Source organism: Chrysemys picta, chromosome 2 (assembly GCF_011386835.1).
Source record: "Chrysemys picta bellii isolate R12L10 chromosome 2, ASM1138683v2, whole genome shotgun sequence".
NCBI lineage: Eukaryota > Metazoa > Chordata > Testudines > Emydidae > Chrysemys > Chrysemys picta.
The window spans coordinates 49472425-49490317 of record NC_088792.1 but is presented as its reverse complement, the minus strand read 5'-3'; positions in this window follow the sequence as shown (position 1 = coordinate 49490317).

The window sequence follows — 17893 nt, the reverse complement described above, 5'->3', positions numbered from 1 at the left end:
AGTGCACAAACTATAGTAAGTAAAATTGACTTTTGATTTTTGTTTTAAAATTGCAGATCAGCTGGGCCTTTTTTGGAGGGGACACATGGCTTACTACCTAAGCTTTCTCTATCCTTTCACACATTCCACATTCTGGAGGACATAACACATTCTAGAGATTTCTGAACGGCAAAGGGGGATTTTATTCCAAGCTGCCAATGAAAAGCCACAGAGGTTTTCAAAGTTCTGGTGGCTGAGCAGCACATGTATGAGTGGAGTGGGCTGATGAGCTCAGAGGTGAGCCTGGAAAATATGCCTGTCCCTGAAATTTGACTACCTATCTGGAGTTCCTAGAAAGGGAAAAGTTTGCAGCTATTATCTCCTGGGATTGGGTCAAAATTAATGGGAGAAAAATCAACAGGGTGCTGCTTTAGCATCCAGATGGATTACTGCCTCTCTACGGCTCCCAGAGCGTCTGATGAAGGATACTCTGAACATATCTACCTGGGGACTACATGCAAACACACACAATAATACGAACTCTCAAAAGAACTTCACACCCAACCCCACTTCACCAGCACATTTCTGGACTATATAAAACCCCCCAGTTGTACTTCAGACATTGATTTTGTCACCTGTGGCTACATTTAACCTCCCCGTTCCTCCCCCCCGCCCAGTTTACTGTTTACAGGCAACTCATTACGTTGTGGCATGGCTGATTTGTGCAGCAGGACACACTAAAAGGGAAGGCTATACGGTTCTTTCTTTTAACACCCTCCCCCCCCCATCTTTGTAAGAATGTGCAAGTTTCTAGTAAAAAAATAATTTTAAATGCTTTTTCGCACTTCCCGGTCTTCATTTTGAATTCCACGTGATGGTGGTGGAATGACACCAAGACACGGGTGTGCAGTCCACCATTAGCAGACACGTGCTGCTGCAACAGCTTTTAATAAATTTTTCATTGGGTCATAAACCAGAAATCCCTCCCATCCCTATGTTAACAAGAACCACCATGAAGTCAGAAACTAAACAGGCTGAGGGGCTATTTCTGCCTCTTGTGTTTCTACTGCCTGTTCCGCAGCGGGTGGCTCCTCTTGGGCATCAGCAAAAAGCTCCTCTGAGTTGGGACCTAGGATACGCTGCAGCTGCTTTGGTGGCAAAGCCTCCTCAGGGACTGGTGTGACCACAAGAGAGTCACTTAGGCAGCTTGATCTGGCGCTTGTTGGCTCCCCTCTGGTCTAATACTGGATTCTAGGGTCAGAAAGTCACCATCCCAGCTGACCGGGCTGTGGCTCCATGTTTGCTGCAGTACTCGCACCTGGTCAGCCGCCTCGTCATAAGGGCAGGATGACAGCAAATTCCCAAAGGTGTGGTTCTCATCCCTGGCTTTTTGGTAGCCATTATTGAGCTGCTTCATCTGCTTCTTGCCCTGGTCACCAGTTCGGTGAATCCCCAATCCCGCCAGCTTCTTCTCCATCTCCTGGTATATGCAGTAATTCCTGTAACTCTTGCTGAGGTTGAACATTTTGCTCACCTTGCACTAGAGATTAACCAAAATCTGACAGTGCTCCCATGACCAGGTAGCACTGTGCTTGGCAAAGGACTTCTTTCTGTTGTTGACCATTGCAAATGCAGGAGAAGATTCACTCTGTTTGCAGCTCCCAGTCAGAATAAAATGGAAGAGTTAAATGCTGAGCAGCAGTACTTGAACCGGAGGCTGCTCCTGTTTCCAGGATGCATCCACACTGCAAAAATGATGGAGTTTGGACCTGAGTCCCTGCAGGACTTAGACTTGAACCCACCCCCTCTGCAGAATTCTAGATCTGGGCTGAAATCTGATCCCAGGCTTACATTGCAGTATAGACATACCCTAATAGACTGTAAACTCGTCCGGACAGGGACAGTTTTTAGTACATTTGTACAGTGCCTCATACAATGGATCCTCAATCTCAGTTGAGGCCTGAAGGTGCTATGGTAGTACACAAAAACACCAACCTGTAGATAGGCAGAGCACCACCACGAAATCAACAAGTGTCCTGACACATAGTGACAAAAGCAGCATTTAAACTGAAATTAGATGGAACATTGTAGGGGGATCGACCTATTCTCTCTTCAATACAGCTCTACTGGACTGGGGAGCAAGCACAAAACTGAAAAATAGACTCAAATTGGGGCCTCTTATACCCAAATGCATGGTAAAGCTACTTGGCAATATTTGATTGCTCTCTGTATATTCCTGTAAATAGATATAGATAAGATACAAGTAGCTTGTACCCAAGAATATGTAGCATAATTCCTGGGTTTTGCAGGACCAATATAAATTGTGGTTGTCCATGGCAAAAAGACTCCCCTAGCTACGCTTTATAATATTGTTTTTAGAGTTTGTGAGTTCTCTCATTTGAAAGCTGTAACTTTTTATTTAAACCTCTCCAGGCTTTACCTTTCCCTGTGCTTCCAGAGCATTCTGTTGGAGGCATATCATTATTTTACTGCCAGCATTTTTTTTTCTTTCTGTTACAAAAAGCCCTTTATTAATAAGATAAATAGAACTGTCATCTGCAGAACTATACATAACTGTGTAGCTACGTTTTTTTCTTTGACTGCCTGTAATTGGCTAAACACAGAAATAATTAGAGACTGGTGATATTTTTTTTTTTCCACAGAATGCTATGATTCTGCACACAAAAAAATAGCAGTGACATATTACATAAGAAATACAGTAACTCTTAGGGAAAAAAAGTAGTAATTTTTTATGTTGAGTGCTTGTTGTATTTAAAAAAACAATGAAGTGCCAGGTGGGCTGGTTATGGTACCTCACCTCATCCCTTCCTTCATCCAGAGTGCAGCTGCAAACACCCATCAGCCTCACCTAATGCTCCAACTATTGCCTGCCCTTCCTCAGATTCCTTCACTGCCTTCATCTCACTTTCTACATAGGATGTAAAATTCTTGTCCTAATCTTCAAAAACCTGCAATACTTGATCTTCTGTACTCTCATGCCTTTTATTCCCTGTCTTATTCTCTTTGCTGTACCCACAGAGAGCTGCCCCCTTAGCATCCTCCCATTTTCCTCTCCAAGCTGTTTTCTCCTGTGGCTGGAACACTTCCCCGACCCAGTATATCCTGACCCAGTTGTTGGTGTCACTAGGCATTACCCTAGGTAACTCGGGGGGTTGGAAGACCACGAGAGTCAATGAAGCCCCCCTGCACTAGGTCAAAGTGAACCAAAGCCCCTTTATGTTAACTTTTACTAACCTTACAGGCCAGCAGCTGGCAAGCGGTAGTGATAAGAGGAACCTACATGCTTTTAGCTGAAAACAAGATTACTTGCAGAAAGGAACAGTGCGAACAAGCTTCATAGCCAAGGTCGTTTAATGTAACTACTGCAGAGGGAGGAAGGGGGGGAAGATAGGGGAAAAAAAACAAAACCCTGCTTGTTTCAGTGCGCTTAATTTGAGACATGCTGGTCTCCTAGTGCCTAGTCAAAGCTCTTGAATAAACTTTGTCTGCTTCTCCACCCTGGTGTGTTCATTGGCGTGAAGCACACCGGGCAACGAACCCCGCTGTTGCCCCCTCGGGCCCTCTGTGCCGGCAACAGTTTTGGTGTCCCTGGGTGGGCTCAAGGCTGAAATTTAGCCTTGCCCAGATCCCTCCCTGCGGCCAACAGATTGTGGCGACAGTGAGGAACCAGTCCATTGGATAAGGTAGGAACCCTAGGCCATGGGGCAGGGACAGAGTATGACAGGCAGGGCACGGTGTATGCCCTTAGAATGCATTCTAGCAAATTGGAAAGTGTTTGACGCAAATCCAATAACTAAAAGTAGATTAAAAAGGTTCTGTACAGTAGACTGGCCTCAATATCAGCTAGAGGACCAGGAAAGGTGGCCACCGGGAGGATCACTTAATTATAACACAATCCTTCAGTTACTCCTGTTTTGTCAGTGAACGGGTAAATGGAACGAACATATGCATGCGCAATTGTTTATGGCTTTACGAAATAGAACTGATATTTTGCAAAAGTGTAATTTGACTCCGACAGGTTCGGTAGTAGCTACTGTTAGTCCCCGGAACCCCCCCACAGCTGTAATGGCAGGTCCGGTGTCCCCTTCGGCTATCACACCCCCACCATATAAAGAAAGGGTGTCTCGGGTTCCAGAAATCGCCCCCTCAGTGGGATTTTATACGTTGATCACCGAGACCGTGGTGTCCAGACATGGCTCGGACAGGAATCAGGCCACTACTATGCAGATTTACACCCATGTGCCTTTTAACCCAGTCGACCTAGCAGCCTTTAAGGCACAGGCAGGGGAATTCTCCACGAACCCAAGCAAGTTCATCTCAGTTTTTGAAGGGTGTCCGGACAGCCACAAGCCTGACTGGAATGACTGTAATATACTCATGAGGACCCCCCTGTCTAAGGTGGAGCAGAATCAGGTTATGTCCAAAGCAAGGGAGGAGGCACAGCGGAGACATGACCTGGATCCAAATCAGTTCCCGGTGCCCGCGGACATGGTCCCCCTAGCAGATCCCAGGTGGAACCCTAATGACCCTGCGGGCCAAACTGGTCTACCTCCCCGATTGTCCAATGCCTCTACTGGAATGGGACCTGCTTTGTCGCTTAGGCGCCACCCTGCATTTCACCCAAGATGAAGTAACCCTTACCTTACCCCCTGAGAATGCCTGGATAATGACCCTTGGAATTGAGCCCTCAGCCATGCAAGCCCCGGAGTGGAGCCAGTGGGAGGACAAAAGGAGGGTTAAAAAGCAGCTTTGCTGAACAGTGTTGGCCCAGAGATTTAAAAATTCCCCCACCCTTTTTGGCCAGGCCATGGCCAGAAATGTGGAGGAATGGGACAATGAGGACAAGGTCCTCCTCCTGCAATATGTAGATGACTTGTTAATTGCCGCTGTGGGTCTAACCCCTTGCCTTAAAGCCACTGTGAGCCTCCTGAACTTTGTTGGACTCTGAGGATATCGAGTAGCACGGAGTAAGGCTCAAATTGCCCTCCCAGAAGTACAGTACTTAGGGTTTCACATAAGGCAGGGGGAGCGTCAGCTTTCAAACGAAAGGAAGGAAGCTATCTGCCAAGTTCCTATCCCAAGCAATTGCAAACGGCTTAGGGCATTTCTGGGTATGGCAGGCTTCTGCAGAATATGGATCCCAGAGTTTGGACTGTGGGCTAAACCCTTGTACAAATGCGTTAAGGGAGCGGATCACGACCCCTTTCACTTGTCCTCAGAAGCCAACAAGCCATTTAAGGTTTTAAAAAGGAAAGCTATAGGACACCAGAGGTTGTACCGAGTGGACTCCTCAAAAGTGGGTGTGCTCGTCCTGGTTTGTTGCTCCAAAGCTCTGTATAGAAGTTATTTTACTAAAAGGGTGTATAATGGCAATGTGTATGTGTTCATTGTTAAACAAAAGTGTATAAGTAAAAAGTGAAAGTTTCCTTTGTAGGTTAAAAAAAGCCCAAAAACAAGTTAACTGAAAAAAAAATATAGCTAGCAAGCTCAGTCCAAAGATAAGATGCTGGCCCCATCCAAGGACAAAAAAAGGGGGCCTAAATGTGCCCAAGCAACTATAAGATCTGCAAAACACTGCCAGGCATTAATGAAATGTATTAGGTTTCTTTTCTCACAGATAAAAGAAGTGCTAACCAAAGACCCTAGCAGCCCTGCCATTCATTGAAACAAGGAGACTAAGTCTATGTAAAAATCCACCAACAAAAGACTGCTTTGGCTCCATGCTGGAAAGGCCCTTTCCAAGTCCTGTTAACCACCAACACCGCTGTGAAGTGCCAAGGACTGCCTACCTGGACCCATGCTTCTCACTGTAAAAAGACTCCTCCACCTCGGGAGGACTCTCCAACTAATAATAAGCCTATTTCTCCTTCTAGCTCTGCTGTGCCTTCTGGACAGCAGGAAAAAAAAAAACCACAAGGTGAAGTGCTAGTAACCTCTCCCTTGTCCACTGACAGACGTACTGTGCCTTTGGATTTTTCTAGAAAAAGCAAAACTATTACAGGGTAATGTGCTAGTAACCTCTCCCCTGTATGATGCTGAACCACACTGTTTCAGGAAAAGAGAAAAAGGAACACTTGCTTCATTGAAACCACAAAGTCCAGGGATTCCTGACTACAAAAGACATTAAGAACTGACCCTAGTGAAGAAACAAAGAATTATACGCTGACAGGGAGGCTCTTACCCAGCTTATAAATAAATATTTTCTAACCTCTGGACTTAGACTCATAGCATCCCAGGTACAGGCTAAGTGCCCGCTCTGCCAAAAAAATAACCCTCAACCGGAAATGTCAGTGCCACCAGCCACTCTGGAACCTACCCCAGGCCCAGGATTGGTTTGGCAAATAAATTTTACTGAGTTCCCCCGGACCCAAGGGTTCAAATACCTCCTCGTCTTAGTGGATCGATTCAGCGGATGGCCCGAAGCCTTCCCATGCCGTAACAACACTGCCAAAACGGTGGCCCTCAAATTTGTCAAGGAGATCATTCCCCGCTTCGGGCTCCCCCAGTGGATGGAAACTGACAACGGAACACACTTCACGTCACAAGTCGTTCAAAAGATATCGATGCCCTACAGATCCCCTGGAAGCTCCACACACCATGGCGACCGCAGGCCAGTGGGGTAGTAAAGCGTACAAATCAGACTCTTAAGCGACACCTCTAAAAGGTCTGTCAGGAGGGTTCTTTTCGATAGGCTGATGCTTTGCCCCTCGTTTTGCTTCGCGTCCGCGCTCTCCCTAAGGGCAAATTAGGACTCAGTCCCTTCGAAATTATGTTTGGAAGGGCATGGCTTCTGAACAGTACACCGGTTCTGGCAGGGGAGTGGGAAATGGGGTACGGTTTCTTATCTCAGTACGTGTGCTCTCTGTCTGCTGTTCTTTTTTCTCTCCACAGGTACACCAAAGATTCACAGTCTCTTCCGCTGGATGCCCCGATCCACTCCTTGCAGCCAGGCAATTCCGTACTCGTTCGGACCTGGAAGGACGAGCCTCTCCAAGAGCGGTGGAAGGGACCCCACACCGTCCTGTTGGTTTCCCATACAGCAGCAAAGATCAAAGAACACAAAAACTGAATTCATCACTCCCGTCTGAAGGCAATTCCCGCTCCTGAACAGTGGACCGTCCAGCCTGCTAAAAAAAACTTCCAGCGACAATCTGGGACTTAAACTGTTATTTAAGCAACAATAAGGTTTGCTGGAAATGCCTTGTGCTTCCTTTAAACAGTCGCAGCGCACTCTCAGCGAGAACTCTGAGCATTGGTTGTGTTTGTTTTCAGGTGACCAGCCTAACCTATTGGCCTGGTCCCTTTTGTTTCTAATCTGTCTGCTGTTGGTAATTATTCTTTTGTGGGCATTTAGGGAATTGTAATTACAGCATGGGTTCAGGTCCAAGGTCTGCCACCATGCTGCTTTGTGCCATGGAAGAATTCCTCTCGTTAACTCCCGTTTCCCCCCAAGCACATGCGGAATGGGGAGGAATCCCTAACAACTTGGAAACAAACACGTATGAGGCCCTGAAGGTTGCCTTTGCCCAGGAATTCAATCTCTCCAATTGTTGAATATGTTCCCAAATCCCTCGCCATTCGGCAGGGCTACCCTGGAGAGCCATTCCCCAAAATTGGTCTGACACCTGTCAGCTCTGGCTGGCGTGGAACTCTTCTAAGCTTGGGGACAAAGCGGTAAAACAAAACTGCACCATAGAAGCCCCCTTTAGCCTGCTAGGAAATGACACCTGGAGGCCATTTAGTAATGCTACCACCATTCCACAAGCCATTAAATTAGCCTCATCCCCTGTGGGCCTGTTATGTTACCAAGAATCTAAGCAGAACAACACCGGCACCCTTCCCTGGTGGTTTGCCGGCAACAGTACCTGCCAATACTACCTGTCCCCTGATGCTAACACCAGTATGCCCCTGTATAACGCCACAGGTCACCGGGTGGGCGACGTGCCCCAAACCTTTTCACAATTCACGGCAAGCCTAAGTAAAAGCGGCAACAATTCCGTGTTAAGGAATGGCCAAATGTATTATATATGTGGCCACAGCGCCTGTAAGACACTGCCCAACCGCTGGTATGGTAGCTGTTACCTAGGGTTTCTGGCCCCTCCCCTGCGAGTTCTCCCCTAGGCCCCAAGTGGCCGTCCCCGACGGCGCCGGTCTCTATATGCCACCCCTGAACCTATTAGTAAAAAAAAAAATTGACTCGGTATAATTCTCCTCCTGTCCTATGGCATGGGACGACTGGCCCAGCTCTATAAAAGGCTCTCTGTATTCCTTACCCAGTTTGCCAATGACACCCTGGCCATAAAAAAAAGGCATAAGCTCCAAGCTGTACCAGCTTCAATTGCTGGCTCTGCAAAATCGCCAGCCCTGAATTATATCCTGGCCTCCCAGGGCGGAGCACGTGCCCTTATCGGTAATGAATGCTGCACATATGTCCCAAATAACGCAAAGGACATTAACAAGCACATCCTGTCCTCTGAACAGGCCTTCAATCAGTGAAAGGCCCAGGAACAGGAACCCACTCTATTTAATACCCTCTGGAGCTGGCTCCCTAGCCTAGGGGGTTTGGGAGGTGGTCTTGTCCGCCTCTTGCTTACTGGTCTCATACTTTGTTTCCTCACCCTAGCTCTCTTCTCATGCCTGAAATGTTTAATGGTTAAAGTATGTACCACCTCTAGAAGTCAAGACACCTCCTTTTCCCCTTTAATCAATAATCCTAAGGCCATGGCCTTAAAACACATTTTGTCCTCAAATGAGAAAACTCAAGCTGGTGCCTTTTGAGTGTTCTCAAAGGAGGGAGTTGTTGGTGTCACTAGGCATCACCCTAGGTAACTCGGGGGGTTGGAAGACCATGAGAGTTAATGAAGCCCCCCCACATTACGCCAAGGTGAACCAAAGCCCCTCCATGTTAATCTTTACAAACCTCACAGGCCAGCAGCTGGCAAGCGGTAGTGATAAGAGGAACTGTAGTACTCTCGGCCGGGGTTCGGCCCTCAGCGGGGCTGTGGGGTATCCCCCCGCCTCGCTACACAGGGGCTGAGGCAATGTCTATAGCAGCCCAGGCCCTAGGTCAGGGCGGGGCAGCAAGCAAATAGTTAGTCAGTGACCCAGGCCTTAAGCAGGGGCTGGGTCAGGGTTTGTAGCAGGTCCCAGCCTCTCTAGGCCAGGGAAACAGGGGGGAGTCTGCCACCCAAGGAGTGGGTGGCAGGGGGGACACAGGCCCTCCCACTCCACTGCGTCCCACCCGGGGCCCTAGCAGAGACGGACATTCACTGCTGTCAGTGGGGATCCTGGCTACAACACACTGACATCGGCTCCGGCAGTGCAGCAGCCAAACTGGGGTCGGCTGCCCCCGGGCTACTTCCACACTCCCCCTCATATGGTACCTGGGCCGTCCTAGTGTCATTGGTGCTCTCCACCAGCATCGGCTCCTCTGGGTAGGTAGCTCAGGGTAGGCTCGGTTCCTCCTCGGGGTAGCAGGAACAGGGCAGACTTGGCCAGTCCTCCTCAGGGTAGCTGGCACGGGGCAGGCTCGGCTCCTCCTCGGGGTAGCTGGCACGGGGCAGGCTCGGCTCCTCCTCGGGGTAGCTGGCATGGGGTAGGCTCGGCTCCTCCTCGGGGTAGCTGGCATGGGGCAGGCTCGGCTCCTCCTTGGGGTAGCTGGCAAGGGGCAGGCTGGGCCAGTCCTCCTCAGGGTACCTGGCAAGGGGTAGGCTCGGCAGGCCTGGTAAGTCAGCAGGCTGGTCACGGCCTGCGGCTGTCTCCCAAGCGGGAGCTCAGCCACAGACGTCTGCTCTCTCCGCCGGCGTGTGATCCACTGAGCTCTGCAGGCGGGCTTTTATACTTCCGGGTCGGGGCTGTGACCTCTGAGGGGCGGGCGCCGGACCCGGTGGCTCTGCCCACGTTGGTAGTAGGGGAGGTTCGGCCCTCAGCGGGGCTGTGGGGTATCCCACCGCCTCACTACAGGAACCTACATGCTTCTAGCTGAAGAACAAGATTACTTGCAGAAAGGAACAGTGCGAACAAGCTGCACAGCCAAGGTCGTTTAATGTAACTACTGCAGAGGGAGGAAGGGGGAGAAGGTAGGAATAAATAAATTAATAAATAAACTGCTTGTCTCAGTGCTCTTAATTTGAGACATGCTGGTCTCCTAGTGCCTATTCAAAGCTCTTCAATAAACTTTGTTTGCTTCTCCACCCTGGTGTGTTCATTGGCGCGAAGCACACCGGGCAACGAACCCCGCTGTTGCCCCCTCGGGCCCTCTGTGCCGGCAACACAGTGTACAATGCTTCCCTCTTTAAAAGCCTTTAAAATAAAATTAAAAATATAAACATCCCATGCTTCTGCAAGGCCTAAATACAATAATCTTCCTCTCATAGAAAATATGTTTATTTTCACATCTGTGGAGGGAGACAATACAGTGGAGGAAGGATGAAAAACAAACCAACCAAATTAACCCTCAAAGCATGTTCCTCACCTACCAGCACTGCAATTCCATTATTTTATTGCCATATTGTCCACCAGCACTGGACATTTTTCCCTTATGTCTACACTGCGATGTAAGACCAGGGTTCAAACTCAGGCTCAAGCGTAACTCTCCTTCTGTTTACACACAAATTACATTAACCCAGGGCTCAGACCCAGGACCCCATTGGGTGTGAAGGATCCAAGTGTAAGTTAAGCTGGGACTTAGAATTCAAGCCCTATTACTTTCCAGCCTCGACACAGCCCCACTGGACTCATGCTCTGGGAGTCCTCCAGAAGTATCCCACAATCTCACAGGCCAACTTACTTTGTCCTCTGGACTGTCCAGTTTGGTGGCTAATCAATTTTACCCACACTGCACCACAAACAAAGGGTTAGAGCGGACACATTTTGGAACGGTGCTAAGAAGTCTGGAATATGGGTGGTTAGACTCAGGCCCATTATAAAGCAGTGTAGACACTGGAGATCCAGGTTAGGACCTAGGGTTCAACAATTCCTAACCTGCAATTACAAATTAATGTAGATGCTCAAGCCATAGGTTAACAAACCCAGGGTCTGCTAACTCGAGTTCAACTAGGGGCTTACAGTGCAGTGTAGACATACCCTATGCGGTCTTAAAATTACAATGCAAACTCCTCAGGGTAGAAGCATGTCTACAGCACAACTTTTATAGTTCAATCAACAAAGGTCCTACATAATTATTCTTATTCGGTAGTGTGAAAGCAGTGTGGTCAGATTTTCCTGCAACTGAATGCTTACAGTGAGAGCACTCTGGGACTTTAAAATTTTAGATGCTATACTCCCCAAAACCCCCATGCCCAGCACGACTTCCACATGGTACCGCCTCCTATATCTCTGGTCAACCCACCCACATTCTGTGTGTGTTCACTCTAGCCCTTACCTTGCTCCAGGTGCCCTCATCTTCTGTCTCTTTAATGTAAAAGGGAAAAATTCACCCAGTTGCAGAAGTCCAGCATTAGTCCTAAACATCACTCAAGTCTCCTTTAGACCTATTTTGAAAGCTGCAGTGAGAATTGAATGGTGCTTAGGCCTCAGGCAGAACTTCTGCCCAGGGATGAATTTCACCCTCTAGGCTAATCCCTATCCCTGCAGTATGCAAAGTCCACTTTCTGCCTTTCCCTGCTGGAGGAACATGGTTGCCCAGCAGCAGTTACTGAGGAAGAGTGAAGTGTAGAGATTAGCTGTGAATTTAAAATTTTTTTAAAAAGACAGAAGCCAGGATGAGGGGAAAGCATTCCCACGCACCCAGGCTCCTGTGGGGCGGGAGCTTTCAACTGGCAACAGTAAATCTCAAGACTTTGTCTCTGTAAGAAGGGACTCCATCAGAGTGAGGAGTAGAGAGAGGAGGAGAAGGACCCACTGTTTTGCATTCCTCCCCCTCTCCCAAAAAAGGCTTGAGAGAATTGAAAGGTTTGGAGCCACCAACGTGCCTTTTTCACCGAGCCTTCTTCACCTTCTGCCTGAGATGAAGTCTTGAGATTAATAGGTCCCTGTTGCCAGTTGAAACCCCCATGCCAAAGCAGCCAATTGGTGGCAAAAAAAAAAAGAAAAAAGAAAAAAAAAGCTTTCTCCTCATCCTTTACTGGAAGGTGTGCTGTGCAGGTTTCTCCATGTGAGAGAACAATAAGGGCGTAGATAATCACCATTTCTCTGAACAATTGATATGTTTCCATAGAACTATGGGCTGGGAAGTTACCGTGTCTCGCTATACCTGGAAATTACAGTTTGAAATACTGCAACACAATACCACATCTGGTGGTTGCTGCAAGGTTTGTCATTAACTAGAAGGGGAAGCAGAAGAACAGTACCTTGTTTTTTTTAAAACTGTAGTTTTTATGAGACATTGAGCATAATACAATGCATTCATTACTGAGAAGACAGAAGATGAACCAATAATTCAGAACATATTGCTATTCCTTTAGTACTCCCATGTGGGAGAAGAACATCAGACAGTGGAAACAATGTTCTATGCACAGTGATGCAAGTATGCAACTTTAATTTTGTAATTATTTTCTTATTTCATGTTTGATTCTATTTTGTGCAAGAAAGCTAAATATTTGATTGGTTTTGTAAGTTTCGCTGTTTCTTTTTTGTTTTAAGTTTTTAAAAATCAGTTACAACTTTTGGAGTACAAGCCAAATGATTTTTCATCTCCAAGATCAATTGTCACAGACAGTGACGCTGATAACAGAAAATGCACCACAGACTGTAGAGATAATCAATTTAACATTGATAGTCTTTTTTTTTCCAAATAGAAAGGGTGTGGGGAAGAGGACTACAGCCAGCTCCTTTCTTATTTTAAACTTGCTGCTTTCACTTCTCTGTGCAAGCAGCTCCCATCCAGCTATTGCTCTGTGTTTGTTATTTCTGTTTTATTTTTCAGCTACAGAGTGGTTGATGCTAACTGCAGTAGACAGTACATTGGTAGCAACAGAAATCCTTTCAAGACAAAAATTAAAAAAACAAAACAGAAACTCACAGAAATGCTATTTAAAAGGAGGATCTATTTGTCCAGTAAGAGTTATAGAGCTGCAAAACTTACAATAAGTACTTCTGTATCTATATCCTATCTGATTTATCAGTCAGGGGCATGTTGAGGTGAGTTAGATGGATCCAGTCTGGCTCCCCTGGAGCAACAATGTGAGCATTTAAAAAAACAAAAACAGGAAACACTGCTTTGAGAACTCTTTAAAAATGAGGTCAGTACATCACCATCAAATGCCTTTTCAGCAAGCACCAAAGCATCTTCTGAAAATTACAGGAAACCCATGTTCATTCCCCCCACTCCCTACAAAAAGGCAGCCTTTGATTGGGTAAGATATTATTGAGCAAAAGTTTAGTAGAAGAGGCTAGCATTGGGCTGCTCTTCATTAACATGCTATAAAAATGCAACCACAACTCACATGACAAATGTTCATATTTTATTTTAACTGATTGCACTGCTAGTATAATATAAAGTTGTTGACAAAGAGTAGCATCTAAATTCCTCCCCAGAAATGGCTGCTTTTCAGTGATAAAGAGGAACCACTCACCCTTGTAGTTTCTAAAAAGCATAGGGTTCCACTGAGGAAAGGCATGTAGAGTTTTATAATGTGTTGCTTTAACAGTAAAAACATAACACAGGAGAAAAGACAACAAAATCTGACAAAATAATGAATGGCAGATACAATCAGACTTCCCCGGTCTTTAGATATTTCATTCTTGTGCATCTGGATGTGATTTGGCTACACAGTATTCTTTTAAAAAAAAATTCCATGTGGATAGTCATAGGTCAGCCTGTGAAATAGATTTTGCTTTGTGGTATATCTGAATGTAGAATTCAATTGTGGGTATGGGAATTATCTTGTATAATTCACAAACATACATGACACATTAGAAAAAGTGATATCCTGGCAATGAATCATTTTGAAAAAAAAAATAAAATAAATTATGGTCTACATTTTAAGAAAGTCAACAAATGGCTGAAACCATCAGGTACCTCTGAACTGCTACTTTTCCAAGATGTAAAATAGAGAAATTTGAACTTAGACTGGGTAGTGACCCTGTAGTTTGGAGTTCTGGTGTACCATAAGAAACCAGAGTTCAATTTACCTGCATCTTCTCTCAATGTTTAGGAGTAGGTCTTCACTGCAGAGTTAGCCCAGGCTAACCTAGCCTGGGGTAGTTTTGCACAGGTGGAGCTTCCCCACTGCAAAGCACTACCCATGCAACTATGTCCAAAGTGGTGCTGTACTAGTCGGTGTTCTGGGATGGATTTCTGGTGGGATATCCCATAATTTTTAACAATGCACTAAACTGGGCTGCTGTATGAATTAATTTGCAGGGCTTGCTCTCTCTCTGTCTCTCATCGCATGGAGCTGCTGTCTGTGGCAGTGACATGAGAACAATACTTTATGTAAATGCAGGCAGCTCTGAGAGTGAAAGCAAACAGTATTTGGCAGCAAGAACTTTTAATGGGAATATCATTAAGGAATTCAGTCTACAAACCATAAAGTGATTTGTAGCACACCTGATTGACTTCTCTGCCTCCTTTTGTTTCCTGTCCACTAAACATAAAAATGTCATTTTGGGTACATTTCCCCAAGTTATTTGCCTTACCGATATCACACCACAACTTTACTAGAAGGCTGGTGGCAGCTTCTGGCAAACTGACAAAATGGGAGGAGAATATCTTGGATGGCATCTCTGCTCAGTGCTATGGAAGTGCAGCAAAAATGGAGCAGGCAAACATGGGGTAAAAATGAAATGCAGAAGAAGGAGGAGTTAAAGAAAGTACAGCCGAGGTGAAATAATGGAATGGGGCTGGACGACTAACATCACCAAGTTTGATTAGCCTGCATTCTCACTGCAAAGGAGGTGGATTGATTGAGAATTGACTATCATACCTTAAGACACAGCTGCCAGAGAAACCGCTGCAGTACTTAGTTGTTTTATGATACCAACGGTCTTGAAAGGGAAGTCCCTCACAAAAGAGAAGATTTGTGGAATAATATTCAGAAATTCATTGTTGCCCTGAGATGCTCCCAGGCAGGGAAACCCAAACACAGATAGAGAGAAAGGGTTTTCCTGTGTTGTCCACATGAGCCAAACTTTTGAAAGAAAAAAAAAGTTAGAAAAGAAGAGCTAATGTTTGTATCTGAAACACTGCAGAAACTGCTCAAAAATAGTTCAGCCATCTAAAACTAACTTCTGTAATACAGCCGGTGTAACTGAGATGTAGGGCAATTGGCTACATAAGTGCTGGTTCAGCAAATTAAAGTTGCCTGTGGGCCATTTTAACTTACAGTGTGTTAAATTTTTTTCCAATAATTTTTTTAAGTGCTTGTTTACACCACTTTCATCTTTGGATATATACGGCGTCCTTTTCCTGACCACATGATATGTTTTCCAAGACAGATGCCAAATTCTAGAGAAAAATGCGACATTACATAACTCAAGCTTTTGTGCTCCACTTCTCCATGTCAAGTTACATAAAAACAGAGATATGCAGACTAAATCAGCTCAAGAGAGAACTCAATAATAATCTGTGTTTCTAAAATTAAAATTTGGTAGATATTTTCAACTGATTTCTTCCTTCTAATAAATATTATTAAGTGAGTGCTTAATATGTCCCCTTCATTGCATTTTACTAGTAAAATTAAAGCTCTTTTAAAGTATGCTGACAAGCTATTTTTAAAAGAGAAATTTGCCCCCCAAATTAATATGCTTTTATATAGCACTGCTGCACAGATAAAATACAGTTAATTAGGGTAGAGTGTACAGGACTAGCACTAAAAAGTACTGCACTTATGATTTATCACATTGATATGCTGAGAAGTTTTGAATATCAGCAGTTAGCAGTGAAGCTCAAGGGACAGAGGAAGTCCTGGGAGTGTAATGAAAGTTTTATTGCAAACTGCTCTAGACTTTTATTAAATAAAACGGTAATGTGTAACAAGGGTGATGGTAATTCTATTTTAAAATCATATATAATAAAACACACTATCACAGGGATTTCAACTTTTCCTTGGAACCATACACAGATACAAAAATCTTTTCAAACATGCGACTTGTCTTCACTACCGGGATAAGTCGACCTAAGTTATGCTACTCCAGCTATGTGAATAACATAGCTGGAGTCGATGTAGCTTAGGTCGACTTACCCAGTGTCTTCACTGTGCTGAGTCGATGGGAGACGATCTCTGGTCGACTTTCCGTACTTTCACTACACCCGCTAAATTGATCCCTGCTGCATCAATTGCAGTAGCGTTGATCTCCCCATAGTGGATGCCTGAAAGTTAGGATTCTAAAGTAAGAGTGGGCTGACCTTCAAAGCTGCTGAATGCCTGTAGTTCTCAGTGTAATCAATAGGCATCTATGGTTGAAAAGTTTGACTTCAGTCTCAAGTTTAGTGAAGAGACAAACAGATTTATTAGGTTAGATTCTCATGCATCAAAGATCCATGATAGTGAGCCTAGAGAAGAGAGTAACTTTTCAAACATGGCTGTAGAATAAATTCTACAAGTCATCTTAATTTTAAACTATTAGCCCTAGGACAACCAAGATTGTTGTGGTTTTGGCATTAACAAAAGAACCCCAAACAAATTAAAAAACAAAAAACAAAACACCCCCCCCCCCATGCATCTTTTCTAGTTCAAAAGTGTTTTTATCCCTTCTTGGCAGTGTTTGAGAACTGAACTCGGTTCTTTTTAAAGGAATCCACTGAGCTACCTCTAAACCATAGGCCAAATCCCATAAGCACCACTTGTCTATAGCAATTCCTTTTTCTGTCCCAACACTAAAGTACTGGTGTTGCCAGTACACCTCTGTTCCCTTCTGGATCTATAGCCTGTTATATGTTGTATCTAGAGCATGAACAAAAAGAGACATAAAGGAAGTGCATTTCTGACTGGCAGCAAGAGGTTGTGTAACAGCAGGGCTAGAAAACTGCTTGAGGTAAAGTGCTTAGGAGGAAAAGATTTCCCACTGGAACTGTGTCCAGGGTGGCAATTCCACATTGGACACTGGTATACCGGTGTCAGCTAAACTACAGAAGCATGAATATTAAACAGTTTCACCCAAAATCTATAGACTTGCTAGCTCAGGTGGAGTGGGAAAAGTGACAGGAGTCTCTCATTTCTAGATGCTGGTTTGAATCTAGACACAATGATTAAGGGAAAGAAAGTGTTGCCATGTGATTGCTTGTGTAAAATGAGTCTGTGGTTCAGTTCAGTTCTTGTTGCAGGTATGGCTAGGGTTACCATTCGTCCGGATTCCCCCGGACATGTCCGGATTTTTGAACTAAAAATAGCGTCCGGGGGGAATTTGTTAATGTCCGGACTTCCCCCCCCTTCCCCCCATGCAGAGCACGCGCGGCTAACAGGGCAGCCGGATGGTGCCACTTACATGGGGCTCCGACAGCGAGAGGGAATCCCTCCTCCCCCTGCAGCAGAGCTCACTCCCTCCCTGCATCGCAGATCGGCTCCGGCAGTCTGGAGCTCCTCCCCCGCTGCTGCCCAGCGGCTCAGGCAGTTCCTGAGCAAGTTCACCAAGACGTTAGGTGAAGAAAGGCCAACAACAAGGGGGCCAGGGGGTCGGAGAAGGGGCAGGGAGGTTCTGGAGGGGGCAGTCAAGAGACGGGGGGGTCGGGAGTTCGGGGGGGGCTTTCTGGGGGTGTGGATAAGGTTTTGGGCAGTCAGGGTACAGGTAGGGGGTAGGGTCCTGGGGGGCATTTGGGGGGGGTCTTAGGAGGGGGCAGTTAGGGGATAAGTAACAGGGAGGCTTAGGTAGGGGGTAAAGTCCCGGGGGGGAGGGTTGGGAGTTCTGAGGGGGGTGGGAAGTGGGTGGGGCAGGGGCGGGGCTAGGGCGGGACAGGGGCGGGGCTAGGGCGGGGCTCCTCCCGTCCTCTTTT